The 13,766-nt window shown below is 35.1% G+C and overlaps 1 long non-coding RNA gene across 1 annotated transcript in view; it reads right to left on the reverse strand.

Moving 5' to 3' along the window:
* Positions 1 to 1,979: 1,979 nt before the first annotated feature.
* Positions 1,980 to 13,766, reverse strand: part of LOC306650613 — a 75,099-nt gene continuing 63,312 nt past the window's right edge. Inside the window, exons 4-5 of the long non-coding RNA XR_013760976.1 lie at positions 3,079 to 3,790; positions 1,980 to 2,989 (exon numbers count right to left, since the gene is read on the reverse strand). This is a non-coding gene — a long non-coding RNA (uncharacterized lncRNA). The remainder of the gene's footprint in view (positions 2,990 to 3,078; positions 3,791 to 13,766) is intronic.

Consider the following 13,766-nt stretch of genomic DNA (forward strand, 5'->3'; position numbering starts at 1 on the left):
TCTACCTGCTCTTCCCAAAACCTAAGCTACCTGCTTCCCACCTTGGGCTCTTCTTAGCCCTCCAAACCAGCACAGACATTACCCGTTGCAACCCTTTATCTATCTACATTTGGAAACATTTGTAAAATAGGCTCTGGAATCAGAGACAAAAATACCAGATTATTATATAATCCTATAATATTTTATATTGGATAATGTGTTCTGGATCCATGGCCACAAATGGGCTTCTAAAACTTACAACTTTCCACCTCCTCACCATTAAACTGAACTGAGTTGCCACCAAGACAGAGCATAGAACGCCCAGATCAGTGCATTCACATGGCAAAACACTGTGGAGGGAAGTCAGATCTCATCTACACATACTCAGTGTTTCTTCTCAAGTTCATCAAGTATATAAGTCTCTCCTCCTCTTGGATGGAAACAGTGAGAGATAGAAAAAAAGTACAAACGCTCTCTTCAATATTTATGAAAGGGCCCAAGTATAGAAAGAAAGAAAGAAAATGGCTCCCTCTAATGATTATATTCTAAATTAGTTTGTAAGTGACTCAACGTTGGGGCTTTGTTTTTCCACTAGATACCATAAATGAACAACTGCTATCTATACTTACCTGATGACTTCTTAACTCTTCTTTAGGTAGCAAAACCAGATTTTCCTTTGGGAAAACAATGGAGTTGTAATAGAACTCATAGCTTGTACCCCTCATCCCACACCCATTCCAGGTGTGAATGTGCAATCCGGGCCAGTATGAATGGGCACAATAGTAGATTCAGAGATGGGTTGGTGACACAAACCACACCAATATAAGTCAAACCTGGACTTCTGTTGGAATGTTTAGGGAAGAAATGCTGCTCTCTGCTGGGATTGTTAAGCCAGGAGAGCGTAGACCTGGATTTGCTGGTAGACATCTTTGTTATTATGTGGGAAGAGGCTCTCTAATAATAAAGTAAATATAAGGAGATGCAGAGGTGAGATGAAGTCAGTATCATCAATCCTGATGATATCGTTGACTCCCAGTTCCCAGTTAAAGCTTTGAGAAAACATATTTTGTGTTACTAAATACAAATTGATTTTTGTCTTGGTACCACTCATGTAAATGTTGTTGCAGAACTGTGTTCCTGTGCATATTTTCTTTTTGTTTTCTTTCTTTTCTTTATGTTTCTGATGAAGCCTCTGTTCTTGAAGTAGACTAGATATCTCAGCTATCTTTCCATGAGGACATCATTGTGTGCATGTGTAAATGTGTTTATGTATCATATTTGATTTGGGTCTGCCATGCCTTGTATTTTACAATTGAGTGCTATTTTTTCACATAAAAATTGATTACAGCTTATTGATTATTCATATATAATACTATTTTATCACCCTTTTTATTTTTAATAATTATTTTCCTTCAACCTTTTTTCCATTATTTCATTATCACCATCTCATTTTCATCTTGTCATTTCTCCTCTAATTCTTCATCAGTACACACTATATAACCACAGCTCTTCCACACAGATCTGTCATTTTGCAGCTCTAAAAACATTAAACACATAACATAAAATTTACCATAACCATTTTAAGTATACAGTTCATTAGCATTAATGAGATTATGCAAACAATATCCAGAAAATTTTCATCTTGAAAAACTTGAATTATACCCATTAAGCAACTTCCTATTCAGCCTCACCCACCCAGCCCCTGGCAACCACCCAAACCACCATTCTATTTTCACTTTATGAGTCTGACTATTCTTTTTTTTTTTTTTTTTTTGTACAGAGATTGAACCCAGGGGTGCTTAACCACTGAGCCTCATCCCAAGTCATTTTATTTTTTATTTGGAGACAGAGTCTTGCTAAGTTACTTAGGCCTTGTTAAGTTGCTGAGGCTGATTTTGAACTTGCAATCCTCCTACCTCAGTCTCCTGAGCCACTGGAATTACAGACTTGTGCCACTGTGCCCGGCCCTCCAGCCCTCCTACTCTTTTTTTTTTTTTTTTTTTTTTTTTTTTTTTTGCGGTGCTGGGGATTGAACCCAGGGCCTTGTGCTTGACAGGCAAGCACTCTACCAACTGAGCCATATCCCAAGCTCCCTGCTACTGTTAATATTTCATATAAATAAAATCAGACAATATTTGCCATTTTGTGATTGTCATAGTTCAATTAGCATAATTTTCTCAGGGTTTTTCCACATTGTAGCATGTGTTAGAATTCCCTTCCTTTTTAAGGCTGAATAATATTCTATTGTGTGTTTGTGTGTGTGTATCCCATTTTGTCCGTGGATGCATGAACACTTAGGTTCTTGCTGCTACTTGGTTTTCCTGAGTAATTCTTCCTGAATGTGATGTACAGACATTTAACTCTTGATTAAACATTTGATTAAATAGATTTTACCTGTGCCTCATCCAAGTCCTCTGATTACATCAACTCCTTATCAAGGAACCTCTTAGATCTCCTCTCACCCATTTTCTGCATCCACAGGCTTACAACAGCATATGGGAAGCATGAGCTTTGTTACAACTGATTCTTTTTCTGTCCTTAAGGGTAATTTTAAGGTTGTTCTCTGTCTCCTAGAAATACTGAATGCATGGGTCATGCATGCTTTTATATGTACTTTGTGTTGGTTTTATGGGCTTTTGAAAAAAAAAAGACTGGGAAATCAAAATCAGGCAGCCTTTATCGTTCTCTAAACCTGCTTCCCTTGTCATAAAAACATAGTTTCATCACGTATGCATTTTTCCCTAAAAGTTATATTGCTTTTGCTTATGTTGAGCTTTATAAGGGAGCTGTCAGTGGCTGGGGAGAATGGGGAGAGGGAAGGATAGGGAGAGATGGATCAATGAGCATAACATATAGTTAGGTAGGATGAAAAAGTTCTGGTGAGCTAGTACACAGGATGTTGAATACATAACAAAAAGGAACTGTACATTTCAAAAAGCTAGAAGAAAGGACTTTGAATATTTATACCATAAAGAAATGATAAGTGTTTGGGGAGATAGATACATTTAACCTGACTTAAACATTATACAATGTATACATACATAAAATATTTATACCATAAAGAAATGATAAGTGTTTGGGGAGATAGATACATTTAACCTGACTTAAACATTATACAATGTATACATACATAAAAGCATCACATGATACCCTATAAATAAGCACAATTTTACGGTTTTTTCTATTAAAATTAACTTTAAAATGCTGTTGTACTATATATATTCTTCTGGAATTACATTTTTCATTCCTTTCTTTCTTCCTCTGGAATTCACATTTATTGAATAACTGATGTGATGAAACCTGGGACTTCTGAATTAAATGTCATTTTTTGAACATTTAATCTATTTTTTGCAGCAATAGACTTGGTAAGACCTAATGCTGACCTGACAGTGAGGTGACAACCCCATCTCCCTCAACTCCACATCTCTTTTATCTGCTTCATAAACCCTTTGCTGCCCTCTTATAATCCCAGTGACTTGGGAGGCTGAGGCAGGAGGAGCGAAAGTTTGCGACCAGCCTCAGCAACCTAGGCCCTAAGAAACTTAGTGAGGCCCTGTCTCAAAATGAAAAATAAAAAAGGGTTGGGCATGTAGCTCAGTGGTAGAGCACTGCTGGGTTCAAACCCCAGTGTGTGGGGGGAGTCATTTGCTAGCTCTGTCATTTGATGGTCTACTGCACTCCTTTCTGTAAATCTGGGCAAACCAACTGGTGATGGCAAGAGTAGTATCAGGGAAGTGGTCCACAGAGCTTGAGCATGACAGTCCAAGATGATTCCTTGGCTTCTCCAACATGACTCCCTGAAGCCATGTACCTGTGCAGAGAACAATGCTGTCATTCTGCCCACTCACCAGCCTCAGTGACTCCACTCCTGCTTCCCCATCCAGTTTCACCACTGTCATCACCTTAATTCATCATTTTCATAATTATCTTTGTTCTTGTATAAGTTTTGTTCTTTTACTTTATTGCTGTATAGTATTCCATAGCATGACCATTATTCATAGTACCATTGATGGACATGTGGATTTTATTTCATATTTTGTTACTACAACCAGTGCTACCATAAATATGCTTATGCATATCTCTTTATGCACATGCACAGATTTCTCTGAGTGTATGCAAATGTTAGGCACTAACTACAAGTCACTACTGAACATTTAAAATGGGAACATAAGAATTGACATATGTTTTATTGTATAATATGCACTGTATTTCAAAGATTTACTATGAAAAAATAATGTAAAAATCTCACTTATGATTTTTATATTAACAGCCTGTTGAAATGATCATATACTGGATATATTTGTTAAATCAAATATATTATTATAATTAAAATCATATGTTTGTTTTTACTTTGCTATGTTGTTCCAAATGGATTCAAAACTTACATGACCTGCATTTAAGGATCATATTATATTCCTAAGATTTTGTTGCTCTAGTATATAAACCTAGTCAAATTTGTTTTCAATGAGATTGTACAAATTTATACTATCAGCAGTACTGTAAAAAAGACTTCCCATTGATCCACATCTTGGGACAGTAAGACAATTTTATCACTGCTTACCAAATGAGTATAAAATGTACTTCACTGTGTTCCTGATTTTCATTTCCCACATTATGAATAAGATTGAGGAAAATCTTCATATTTTAAAATTGTTATTCATGTTTTTACTAAAATGAAATGCTTATTTTCTCTCTCCTCTCTCCTTTCCTCCACTTTGTTCTGATAGATTTTGGAGGATGTCTTATTGATTTATAGAAATTCATTCTTTATTTAAGGCACTAAAACTTTGCAAATATCTCCCCCCTATTTATGGTTTATCTTTTTTTCTGCTTTATTTATGGTAACTCTTAAACAAAAAATGTAGTTCAATTTATTAAACATCGTTTTATATCTCCATTTATTTAGGTCTTCCTTTAATGTGTTTAGATGTGGGCTTGAAATTCTCCATGGATGTCTTCCACATATTTTATTGTATTAATTCCTAAGTACCTTAATCGTTTACTAGCTATTATAAGTGTTATCTCTTCTAAAACCTATGCTTTTCCTTTATTGCTAGAATATATAAATGCAATTACATTTTTGTGATGATATTATTGTGAGTCAGGTTGATAAACTCCATTACTATTTGTAACACTTTTACATAGATTCTTTATTGTTTTCCGTGTAAAAAATCATATGAATTGCAAATAAAGACAGATTGACTTCATCTTTTTCAATTTGAATGGTTTCACATTTTAGTTTTTAATCCATATGGTTTTACTTAACTATAGAGTGTAAAGTGATGGTTTTATTTCATTTTCCATATGGATAACCAATTGTCCTAGTACCATTTATTGAGCAGCTAAATCTTTTTTGCTCAGTGATTTCAATCTCTGTCATGCTCCAAGATCATCTATATACATGTTTATGTTCCTAGACAATTATTGCATATTGATTATTTAATTTATCCCTTCACTAAGAAATCTGCATGGTCTTAATTAATCCAGATTAACAGCAAATTTTGGAGCAGGTAGCAAAGGTTCCCTTGAGTTTATTCTAAAGGACTGTCTTAACTTTTCTTAGCCCCTTGTTCTTACATGTATATTTTAGAATTACCTTAAGTTTCACAGAAAAATGCCTTTGGGAATTCTAAGAATTATATTGAACTGTAATATATTTAGAGATAACTGACATATATAAAATGTTAAACCTTCATATCCACAAGTAGAAAATACTTTTCAATTAACTTAAATATTCATTAGTGTCTTCAGAAGAAAGTCTATAACTTTGTACATAGATGACTTGTACATTTTTGTTATATTTACACTTAAGTACCTGACACTATTATTTTTTATTTTCTGCCTCATCTCACAGCCCCAAAGCAACAGAGTCACTGACTATCGACTGAAAACTCTGAAACTGTGAAGCAAAATAAATATTTCCTCCTTTAAATCTGACACTATTATTGTTATAATAAACAGCCTCTTTTGCTCAAATTGTAATTTCAAAATGTTCAATGAAGTTACATATTTTATGTTGCTCGTATGGTTAGCCACATTACCAAATGCTATTTTCATTTCTAATAATCTGTGCATTCTTTTAGGTTTCTAAAAATCATACCAATTCCTAACAATAGCATTTCTGTTTCCTTTTCTTCATTCATCTATCATTAATTTTAATTTCTTGTTTTACTGCATGATTTAGAAACTTAAATACAAAGTTGAATAGAAGTCAGTCATAACTTTTTTCTAATTTTAACCTGAAATTTTCTTCCTTTCTCCTAATTAAAAGAAAATTGCTGTAGTTTTTGATAGGGAACTCATATAAGATTAGGAAATTCCCTTTCATTCCTAATTGCTAAAATTTTGAGTCATAAAAGAATGTATGATTTAAAAATTTATGGAGTGGGACAGGGTGAAGCAGACATATCATCCCAGCAACTCAGGAAGCTGAGGCAAAAGGATCACAAGTTCAAGGACAGTCTCAACAACTTAGTGAGATCCTATCTCGAAATAAAAAATGAAAAGGGCTAGAGATGTAGCTCAATGGTAAAGCATCCCTGGAAATCCCCAGTACTGCAAAGAATTAAAATTAAAATAAACAGACAAAAAACCCTAACATTGTGGACTGTTTCTTCAATTTCTTTTTAAAAAAAAATACCTTTTCTGAGATATAAATCACATAACATAAAATTTCTTCGATTAAAGTGTACAGTTCAGTAGTTTGCAGTACACATACTGAGTTGAGCAATTATCACCATCATCTGATTTCAGGAAATTTTTGTTATCTACAAAAGAAACCCTGCAACCATTGACCATCATTATCCATCAGATCAACTTCCCAGCTCTACTAATCTATTTTGTGTCTCTATGGATTTGCCTATTCTTGACATTTCATGATATATAGTATTGTATTTAGTTCTATTTAGTTATATATAACAGTAGAATGCACATAGATTCACTGTACACAGATGGAGTACAACTTTTCATTTCTCTGGTTGTACATGATGTAGAGTCACACCATTTGTATAATCATACATGTACATGGGATAATGATGTTTATCTCATTCCGCCATCTTTCCTTTGCCCAGCCCCCTCCCCTCATTTCCCTCTGCACAATCCAACATTCCTTCATTCTTAACTTACCCACCCCCTGCCCATTATGTATCATCATCCACTGATCAGAGAAAACATTTGGCTTTTAGTTTTTTGGAATTGGCTTATTTCACTTAGCATGATATTCTCCAACTCCATCCCATTTACCTGCAAGTGCCATAATTTTATCTTCCTTATGGCTGAGTAATATTCCATTGTATATATGTACCACAATTTCTTTATACATTCATCTATTGAAGGGCATCTAGGTTGGTTCCACAATCTAGCTATTGTGATTGAGCTGCTATAAACATTGATATGGCCACATCACTGTAGTGTGCTGATTTTAAATCCTTTCAGTTTAGGCCAAGGAGTGGGATAGCTGGGTCAAATGGTGGTTCCATTCCAAGTTTGCTTTCCACAGTGGCTGCACCAATTTGCAACTCCACCAGCAATATATGAGCATACCTATTTCCCCACATCCTTGCCAAACCTATGGTTTCTTGTATTCTTAATAATAGCCATTCTAATTGTAGTGAGATCAAACCTTAGGGTAGCTTTGATTTGTATTTCTCTACTAGAGATGTTGAACATTTTTTCATATATTTGTTGATTGATTGTAGATCTTCTGTGAAGTGTCTGCTCAGTTCCTTAGCCCATTTGTTGATTGGGTTATTTGCATTTTTGTTGTTAACTATTTTTCTTTATAAACTCTGGAGATTAGTTCTCCATCTGAAGTGTGCACTGTAAAGATTTTCTCCCACTCTGTAGGCTCTCTCTTCACATTATTGATTGTGTTCTTTGCTGAGAAAAAAGCATTTTACTTTGAGTCCATCCTATTTATTGATTCTCGCTTTTGTTTCTTATGCTTTGGGAGTCTTGTTAAGGAAGTCTGGTCCTAAGTTGACATGATGAAGATTTGGACCTACTTTTTCTTCTATTAGGTGCAGGGTCTCTGGTCTAATTCCTAGGTCCTTGATCCATTTTAAGTTTACTTTTGTGCAGGGTGAGAGATAGGGGTTTATTTTCATTTTGTTGCATATGGATTTCCAGTTTTCCCAGCACCATTTGTTGAAGAGGCTATCTTTTCTCCATTGTATGTTTATTCTCACCTTTGTCTAGTATGAGATAACTGTATTTATGTGGGTTTGTCTCTGTGTCTTCTATTCTATACCATTGGTCTATCTGTCTATTTTGGTGCCAATACCATGCCATTTTTTAAATTATTACTCTGTAGTATAGTTTAAGGTCTGGTATTGTGATATCTAATGCTTCACTATTCCTGCTATGGATTACTTTGGCTATTCTGGGTCTCTTATTTTTCCAAATGAATGTCATGAATGCTTGCTCTATTTCTATGAGGTATGACTTTGGGATTTTAATTGGAGTTGCATTTAATCTGTATAGCACTTTTGGTAGTATGGTCATTTTGACAATATTAATTCTTTCCAACTTCTAATGCTTTCTTTAATTTCTTTGTTTAGTGTTCTGTAGTTCTCATTGTAGAGGTCTTTCACCTCTTTTGTGAGATTGATTCCCAAGTTTTTTTTTTTTTTTTTTTTGAGGCTATTGTGAATGGGGTAGTTTTCCTAATTTCTCTTTCAGAGGATTCATCACTTATGAATAGAAATGCATTAGATTTATGAGGGTTGATTTTATATCCTGTTACTTTGCTGAATTCATTTATAAGTTCTAGAAGTTTTCTGGTGGAATATTTTTTATCCTCTAAATATAAAATCATGTCATCAGCAAAGAGTGATTATTTGTGGTCTTCTTTTCCTCTTTGTTTCCCTTTAATTTCTTTGGTCTATCTAATTGTTCTGGCTAGAGTTTCAAGGACAATATTGAATAAAAGTGGTGAAGGGCATCCCTGTCTTGTTCCAGTTTTTAGAGGGAATGTTTTCAGTTTTTCTCCATTTAGAATGATATTGGCCATAGGTTTAGCACAGATAACCTTTACAGTATTGAGGTATGTTCCCACTATCTCTATTTTTCTAGTGTTTTGAGCATAAAGGGGTGATGTATTTTTATCAAATGCTTTTTCTGCATCTATTAAAAAACTGAACCAGGAGGACATATACATTTTAAACAGATCAATTTCAAGCAATGACATCGAAGAAGCCATCAAAAGCCTACCAACCAAAAGTTTGGGACCGGATTAATTCTCAGCTGAGTTGTACAAGACCTTCAAAGAAGAACTAATTCCAATACTCCTCAAAGTATTCTATGAAATAGAAAAGGAGGGAACCCTTCCAAACTTATTTTCTGAATCTAGTATCACCCTGATACCAAAAGCAAACAAAAACACATTAAGGAAAAAAAAAAAAACTTCAGACCAATATCCCTGATGAACATAGATGCAAAAATACTTAACAAAATTCTGGCAAATCACACAAAAAAATATTAAAAAGATAATGCACTATGATCAAGTGGGGTTCATCCCAGGGATGCAAGGTGGGTTCAACATCCAGAAATCAATAAATGTAATTCTTTACATCAATAGACTTAAAGTTAAGAATCATATGATTATTTCAATAGATGATATATAGTATTTTGTCACTGACTTCTTTAAATTGCCATAATGTTTTCAATTTATCCATGTTGTAGCATTTATTAGTCATTTCCTTTTATATAATGGTTATATAATGTCCCATTTTGTGTGTATAGCACATTGTTTATTCCTCAGTTGATGGATACTTGGGTGGTTTCCATCCCTTTTCTTTATTCTTTCTTTTCTTTATTTTTTTTTCTTGGTACCAGGATCGATTAACCACTGACCCACATCTCCAGCTCTTTTTTATTTTTTATTTTGAGACAGGGTCTTGCTATGTTGCTTACAGCTTTGCTAAGTTGCTGAGGCTGGCCTTGAACTCAGGATCCTCCTGCCTCAGCCTCCTAAACTTCTGGGATTACAGTCATGTGCCACAGTGACGAGGTCCATCCCTTTTCTATGAATTATCCCCACTGCAAATACATATGTACAAATATTTGTGTGGACACATTTTCATTTCTCTGGCATATATCTAGGAATGAGATTATTGAAACATATGGTAACTACATTTAACCAATTGAGGAACTTCCAAATTGTTTTCCAAAGCAGCTGCATCATTTTACATTCTCATCAGTAATGTAAAATATTTCCAATTTCTCTACATCCTTGCTAACACTTCCTATTGTCTTTTTAAAATATTATTGTAGCCATTTTAGTGGATATGAATTTGTATCTCATTGTGGTTTCATTTGCATTTTCCTAATGACTGATGATGAGAATCTTTTCATGTGCTTATTGGTTGTTCAACTATCTTCTTTGAAGAAATGTCTGTTCAGTCCCTTCACCCATTTTTAGATTGATTTATTTGCTTTTAATATGCTGTAAGAGTTGTTCATACATTCCAGACACAAATTTTTTCGGATATATTATTTGTTTTAATTTTCTCCCATTCTGTGAGCTGCCTTTCACTTTATTGATGATATCACTTAAAGCAACGTTTTTAATTTTGATGAAGTCCAATGTAACTGCTTCTTTCTTTTCAAGTCATGCTTTTGGTGTCATATCAAAGAAACTATTGCCTAACCCAAGGTCATTCTGTTTTTATTAAAGAGTTCTATAACTTTAGCTCTTACATTGTCATTGATCTGTACTTTTACTATTAATTTATTTGTATATTTGAATATAAAGTACTTTACTTGTAGACAACATATAGTGAAACCATGCTTTATCTATTATTATGGCTTCTGTGTTTTGTTTGGAATATTTAGTCTGCTGCAGATAGGGTCTCTTGGAGTTTCTAGATACCGTATTGTTGAATTAGCATTATTTATTTAATGAATTTTCTATTGATCAATATTTTCATTGTTCTCAATGTCTGACTAGAAAAAAATGCCACACCCTTATATATGTCTCTGTATACTTGTAAAAATATTTCTTTGTGTGTGTGTGATGCTGGGGATGAAACACACAGCTTCATGCCCATTCAGTAAGTGCTCTATCACTGAGCTACGTCCCTAAACTGTGAAAGTGTTTTTTCATGAAATTTTCTTAGATGAAGCTGTTGTCCTTTATGAAAAGATAGAATGAGCACATACAGCAAGTTGGACCTTGCCAATATTCTCTCTCTCTCTCTCTCTCTCTGCCTCCTGAGCTACTGGGATTACGGGTGTGTGCCACCATGCCAATATTTTCTTTTGCATTATTTCTGATCTGGGATGTTGGTCCCTTAGAGTTAGTACTGTAAAAAAAAAGTAGAGCATGAGAACCATAGTCTATAGCTATCTTAAATTCAGAAAAGGATTGTAAAGCCCAAACTTAAAATTGAGGAAATGTTTATGTTTTGAACCAAGGAAAAAATAATTTATGAAAACCAATATCAATTTTGACCTGCCACCTTGGCAGGGTAGAATATATCTCTGAACTAAGAATCCCATCAGAGCTACTTTTCCCATGGTTAACACAATAAACAAGGAATAGAACAAACCAAAACAGGAAGATGGGGAAGAATGAGCCCCAAAGTAAGTCTTTGTCTTGGTTCACTCCCATTGCATACTCATTGCTGTCTGGTATTTGGAAATCTGCTTCCATCGTCCCTTCCATCATTTCACCATTGAGTCATTCAGCAACTATCCCAGTAGCTGCTCTATTCCAGGGAGATAGATTAAAAGAAGATACTGAGGTTAAAGGAAGGATCCCAAGAGTATCTTTTAAAAGGGGGACATATTAGGTGGGTGTGGAATCTTTATAGGGACTATAAATATTTTAAGTAAAAATTCTATAGCAAGGTCTTTGTAGGAGACTAATTTGAAAACCTACTTTAGAAACTCAAGGATGGCAGAACAGCCAAAGGGACTTCTATTTTTAAGGGGCTGTTAGAAACAGAGTTTGTCTTAAAGCCTTTGAGTGTTCCTGCATGGAATAGCACATCTTACTTATATGTACTAATTACCGTGAGTCTGTATTTGTAGATCATATGTTTACCCTGATGTTTAAAATCACATTATCCACACAAACACATCTCTGTGTTTCTTCCTACAACTTTTGAAAATTGTTTACCTCTCTGATCCATTTCCCCCTTTGCATTACAGTATTTGTGAGCCAGATTTAATGAAAACCTTGTCTAGAGTGAGTTCTATAGAAGTCTTTGACAAGCCTTCCAAAATCCATTTTCCAAGGGCCTCCAACAGGGTAGAAGGAAAACAGGACTCCCATTCTTCCTTGATTTATGATTTCTTAGTTCTTTTTGATCTACTTTTGCTCTGAGAAGAACACAAAATGGAAATATTTTAAGCCCTTAAGAACTTAAATGTAATAGAACCTTACAAAACAAAAACTATTCTACAAAAAATAATTGTTTTAAGATATTGAATTGAAACTAGGTGGAAGAAGGGGAGAGGAATAGGGGGTTTCAGAACCATTTTATTGCTTTGTGGGTTTTACTCTTGAAAGAAAACAATAAAAGGACTCAATTTGAAATGACCTTCTTTTTGTTTTTCAAGAAAAATCTTAGTGTTAAGCTTGGTGAGTGAACCTTTCCTATGCAGTGAATACACAAAATCATAGTCATAGGCATTTAGATGCTCTGGGACATTGACAATCCTCACACCACACATCCACCTACCTACCTGCAAGATTATGAGCAAAGACTTAACAGAACTCACTAACTTGTTTTCCATTCAGTGACTGTCAGTCTGAATCTGTTTTGGTTTGTTTTTGCAGTGCTGGGATGGAACACAGGGCCTTAAGCATACTTGACAAGTGTTCTGCCACTGAGCTAGACCCTAACGTCACTCTGATTCATTTTTGTACTGATCCAAACCACAACCCCCATCTTGTCACTGGCCTCCTCGACTTTTATGTCCATATTGACTTCACCCTCTTGTTTGATGCTCCCTGCATTGCTTCAGATAGGATACTGTAATTCTAGGTTGGGTCCCCAGAAACCAACTGCTAAAACTAGCTACCTCCATTGTCACTGATCCTGCTTCTCTATAGGTGTACAGAAAGTAGAAGGGAGTAAGGTTCAGACACCTAGCTGCTTAGGAGCCACAGGAACTGAGGCTAGCAAGTACATGCATCAAGCTTGGTAATTGTTGGGCCTATTCACTATCCTATTAAATTTCCAGCCCAAAGGATCACTTTGTAAAATGGAAAATGAATTAAGAGTGGGCAAGATTCCATCATCCAATTGCTCCTGCTAGAGCCTGGGGCTGCTCCATCCATCAGTTGCAAATTGTAGTCTAGGTCACTTGATCTTGGGAAGCTAAGAGGAGTCAGGCCACCGTTCATCCTAATGTGTCCACAGGGTGCTGGTGTAGAGTGAAGACAGGTAGGCCTTTTTGACCCTTCCTATCTTCTCTGTCATCAGTCATCTTATCAAAGGACCCAGGTTTCACCATGATGGAAACAAAAAGCCCACTTTTTCCAAGAAGGGCTTTTATGTGTTTACGGGCAATCTGTTGTTACATGTATCACTGGTGGTGAGTTTTAAGAGTAGAAAAAATTGCAATAGTGTTGATGGCAGTCATTTTATTTGCTCTTTTCCTTTCTTGGCCTTAAAACATGAATCAAATATACCCTCCAAGTAGGGAAACATTGTAACAATGCTGCTGAGTGCAAATTTTACAGCTATGGTAACTGTAGAAACACACTGATAATAGATTTTTAAATCAATTTTAGAGGTATATTGGGATCGAGTTTTGGTGCTATGACTAAAGCCCAG

Source organism: Sciurus vulgaris (genome assembly GCF_902686455.1).
Source record: "Sciurus vulgaris genome assembly, chromosome: X".
In the NCBI taxonomy this organism is placed as follows: Eukaryota; Metazoa; Chordata; class Mammalia; order Rodentia; family Sciuridae; genus Sciurus; species Sciurus vulgaris.